General features: G+C 34.9%; 1 long non-coding RNA gene across 2 annotated transcripts; it reads right to left on the reverse strand.

The window, feature by feature from the left end:
- On the reverse strand, nt 2,162–3,843 carry LOC109832015. Of its 2 annotated transcripts, XR_002244606.1 has the most exons (6): nt 3,628–3,843; nt 3,338–3,542; nt 3,138–3,245; nt 2,951–3,063; nt 2,390–2,866; nt 2,162–2,311 (listed from the first exon to the last, which is right to left on the reverse strand). It is a non-coding gene; the product is annotated as an uncharacterized LOC109832015 (long non-coding RNA). The 2 variants fall into 2 exon arrangements; XR_002244605.1 differs by having other exon boundaries at nt 2,951–3,245.

Consider the following 5,100-nt stretch of genomic DNA (forward strand, 5'->3'; position numbering starts at 1 on the left):
TATTAATATTATTTTTTAAAATTGTTGAGCTATAGGTTGTTCACACTGGATTAGTATTAAATATAGGGGTGCACTCGGTCAGGATACGGCTCAGGTATGATGCTTACCATATCCATATCCATTTACCCATCTCGGATACGTATACGGATACAGATATATCTCGGTAATAAAAATTCATAACCATATCCGCTAAAATAGATACGGTCACGTATATACATGCGAATATATGAGCGGATATGCATGCAGATACAAAATGAGTATGAGCAAACTAGATAGTATGGAGAAAAACATAGTTCATGAGATACAAAAGAGTTCGTTAATATGTTCATTATAATTAAAAAGTTAAGATTAGACATCTTGATCATCAAAATTAATCACAAATGCATAATATAAGAATCGAAACTATCGTAAGAGTATGACTAATATGTATTCAGATATTTTGGATACGGATACATATATTTCACTACAAAATCATATTCGTAACCATATCCTATCGGTTATAGATTTGAGTAACCATATCCGTATCTTAACAGATATGGTTACGGATATTTCCTCGGATACGGATACGGTTTAGCAGCCCTAATTAAATATAATTAGAATCGAGATAAATTAAGATTCAAATAAAATATTTAAAATAGTGAATGGTAATATTGACCATGGAAAGTTTTTCCAGAACTCATGCTTTTAAAGGGAGTATGATATGGTATGATAGATTGTGAGCATACCCCACATATGTCCATGGTTGCAAATAAACCCTTGACATCGAGCTTTCACTAGTAGAAAACAGAGCATTGGCGAAGGGGAAATCCGTCGCCAATGCAGTCAAATCCGTCACGAATGCACATTCGTGACGACCAATTGCCCGTCACCAATAATCCCCTCGCCAATACACATTGGCCATGGGATCATCCATCACCAATGTACATTGGCGACGGAGAGGTATTGGTGACAGGTAACATTGACGATGAGTTCAACCCCGTCGTCAATACACATTAGTGACGGGGTGCTTTCCGTCGCCAATGTGTTTTGGCGACGGCGATCTTGCCGTCGCCAGCGACGGGGTGCTTTCCGTCGCCAATGTGTTTTGGTGACGGCAAGTTTACCGTCGCCAAAACACATTGGTGACGGCGTGTTGTCCGTCGCCAATGTTTATTGGCGACAAAATGCACCCCGTCGCTAATGTTTATTGGCGACGAAAATCTAGCCATCGCCAAAACACATTGGCGATGGAAAACACCCCGTCACTAATGTGTATTGACGACGGGGTTGAACTCGTCGCCAATGATTATTGGTGACGCAAAGCACCATGTTGCCAATGTTTATTGGCGACGGCGATGTATGTACATTGGCGACTGATTTCACTGTCGCTAATGTTCATTAGCGACGGACCTTTTCGTCGCTAATGAATGTAATTCGAGAAAAAAATTGCTACTTTTTGAGCCCCATTTGGGAATATATACCTGTTGCTTCCAATATTCATAAAATATTCAACAATATTCACATTTATCGATTCACATCTAACAATATTTACATTCATCAATTCACATCTAATAGTATTCACATTCATCAATTCACATCCAACAATAATCACATTCATCATTCATCGATTCACACACACACACACACACACACAATGCGACGGACCTTTTCGTCGCTAATGAATGTAATTCGAGAAAAAAAATTGCTACTTTTTGAGCCCCATTTGGGAATATATACCTGTTGCTTCCAATATTCATAAAATATTCAACAATATTCACATTCATCGATTCACATCTAACAATATTCACATTCATCAATTCACATCCAATAGTATTCACATTCATCAATTCACATCCAACAGTATTCACATCCAACAATAATCACATTCATCATTCATCGACACACACACACACACTATATATGCTCAACACAATCAAAAAATCGACAAAAGTAACAAAAGTAACAAAAAATCGACAAAAGTAACAAAAAAGTATAACTTCACGTATATATATAATCCGGAGGTCATTATATGCTCAACACAATCCAAAAATCGACAAAAGTAACAAAAAAGTATAACTTCACGTATATATATAATCCGGAGGTCATTATATGCTCAACACAATCCAAAAATCGACAAAAGTAACAAAAAAGTATAACTTCACATATATATATAATCCGGATTATATGCTCAACACAATCCAAAAGTCGACAAAAGTAACAATAAAGTCTAACTCACTACTCATTCATTGTAGTCATCTTGATCCCTATCGTCGGCAACAGGTGCATCAAAATATCGTATCGTACTGCTGCTTCCTACAGTACCTCATCTAGCCTAAAAAGAATGTAAATCAATATGAGAATATATTCCAAAATATTCATAATACCTGCATATATAATATGACATATATACCTCTCCACCACTTATAGCTGCATGCTCATTAAATTCCATCCCCATGATATCCATGTATATAGGCTACGGAAGCAAGTCCTTTAAGGGTTGAGAATCGACGAGTCGCTGAACGACATCCCAGGTCGTTTGTGCACCACCTAACTCGTGTTTAATAGTGGGAAGAAAACTTAAAACCAAAGAGGCTTCAACATTCTTCAACAAGTATTGACCAATCTTACCCACAACGTATGATGTGTCACATGGTCGCGTCGAGGTCACAGATTGGCTGCTAAGCTTATTGGTGGTGGTGAATTTCTTAGCTCCAGCACTTGACAAAGGAACTCTTCCTTTCTTTATTGGTTGTAAACCGTAAGCTCCGTCGACGATTTCCATCCACTCGTCTCTGGTCATGCGGTTAGGCTCTACAGAAGTGTCTTCTATACCCTGAGATTGACTGACACGGGTCAAGACCTCGTTTTGAGAAGCTTCCACCACCGCCTGTATATCATATATCGTAAAAGTTGAAAACTTTGATGAGAAATCATTAAGTATATACAAATCTAAAATTAATCTTATACTTACGACCAATTCATTAAGTTTCTCCACTTTTTTGTCATTTCCCTCTACATTTTCATAGTCCTGGGCGGTGTATAAGCTCTTCTAGCAAGAAGAGTCAGGGGCATAGTCAAAGCGTCCTGTGATATATTAAATTTCAAAGTAAATGTATAAAACTAATCACATGATATCAGTTTTAATAATATGATCATACCGGGTTTTCACTCAAATACTTATGCTCGATCCGAGCATAAGAAGTAGATCCTAAGAAGTGATCGTATATCTTCATTTTGCGATTCACCGATGCTGTCTCACATATTTTCTACAAAATAAAGTACTTTATTTGTATGTGCGATGATTATATATAAATGAAAAATAACATGATGATAATATCTTAAATTAAAAATAATCCACCTTCTTCTCACCCTCTCACTCGATAATGAGAGTCATCCAATTAAATGGATAAACTCTCTTATCAAGCTCATAGATCATCTTCCAATCAGTAGATATTATTGTAAAATATATTTTTTAGATCACTCTTCCAACCCCGAATAAGCTTGGCCATTTTGGGGATAACATAATCCCAAGACTCTGGGTTGTCCTCAAGATAATAATGATCCTGCAAGTTACATGGCAAAAAAATTACACTATAAGAATAATCATTGTGAATTGTAAATAAAATAAGCAGTATAATAAATAATTACCATAAGCTTCACCCAAATCTCCTTTATGCCTTTAAATTCTTGCTCCTCAAAGTTATGAGCAATGTTAATTGAGCATGGATCTCTTATTAAACAGCCTATCAGGTTATTAAATCTGACGGTCCAATCCCCAACAGGAATATTACCCTTCCACTCCAAAATGACCCGGTACCCTTTCGGAGGTACTTTCGTCTTTTCCTCACTCCCATGTCTACCGACTTTCTCATAATCTTTTCTGCCTACAAATACAAAGAGAAATAAATTTCTTATAAACTTACATAAATAAATAAGTAGGAAATCTTCAAAGTTTATACAAAATTATTACCCCTTTCCCTCATTAGATTAGCCATAGCTTTATCTAGTCTTTGTTTTATGACACGCTCCTTTCTTTTAATATAATCTCTCCTAATTTTGAAGTTCCTATCGCATTTCTTTTAAAATAATCAAACGAATTAAATTACAATTCTATAATTTTCATTGTCGTACAAAGTAAAAGCTAACACTCAATGATAAGTAATCATGATTTGAACCAACACTCTCGGCTGTCATAGGAAGGCTTATATCCCATTAAGAATATAGTAGTGCTTACATCTAACTTTGAATACTTTGTGCATTTTTATTTCTAGAAAATTTCGGCAGCACCTACTCGCTGTTCTCCAAGTACACTGTGCGGATGTTATTATGTGTATCGGTAATAAACCAAAATCGGTAAGTAAATAGCCCGATACGCATAATAACATACGCTTATTGTACACAGAGAACAACACGTACGTGCGACCGAGATTTTCTAGAAATAAAAATGCACAAAGTATACCAAGTTAGATGTATGCACTACTATATTCCTAACCCGTCCGAACTGGACAGATCCAATAGTTACATTCCAATTCTTTCTTCTTATAATATAAATTAAGCGATCCTTTTCAGTATAAAATGAAATTTCATACCCAAAGTGGAATCGTCCATTTATATTATAAGTCAAAATAATTGGTAGTAATTATTGGAGGATGATATACGACTAACGTTAACTTGTTATTCACCTAAAATTAATATATAACACATTATTGTGTTATATATCACACTACTAATTTTTTAATAAAAATATACAAATCTTTGATATATTCACATATTTTAGGGTACTAGGGTTTTATGTCTAAAATTAATAAGGATAATTATTTGGGCAAGTACTATTATTAGGGTATTACTTAGATTTATTTGGTTAATAAGGTTAGGGTTTCGAAGTAGTTTAAATATTTGTGTTGTAATTAGGGGTAAATTCAAATTCTGTGTAATAAACATTCTTCAATAATCAAAAATAACAATAAATATTGTTCTGTGTAATAAACATTCTTCAATAATCAAAAGATAACAATAAATAAACAAATATTTGAAAAAAAAATCAAAATATACTAGAGAAAGTAAATCCTCACAGTTAACTGTTTAAAATAGCTAAGTTTCCCGGCTGGTGGAGAACGTCGG

Source organism: Asparagus officinalis, chromosome 3 (assembly GCF_001876935.1).
Source record: "Asparagus officinalis chromosome 3, Aspof.V1, whole genome shotgun sequence".
NCBI lineage: Eukaryota > Viridiplantae > Streptophyta > Magnoliopsida > Asparagales > Asparagaceae > Asparagus > Asparagus officinalis.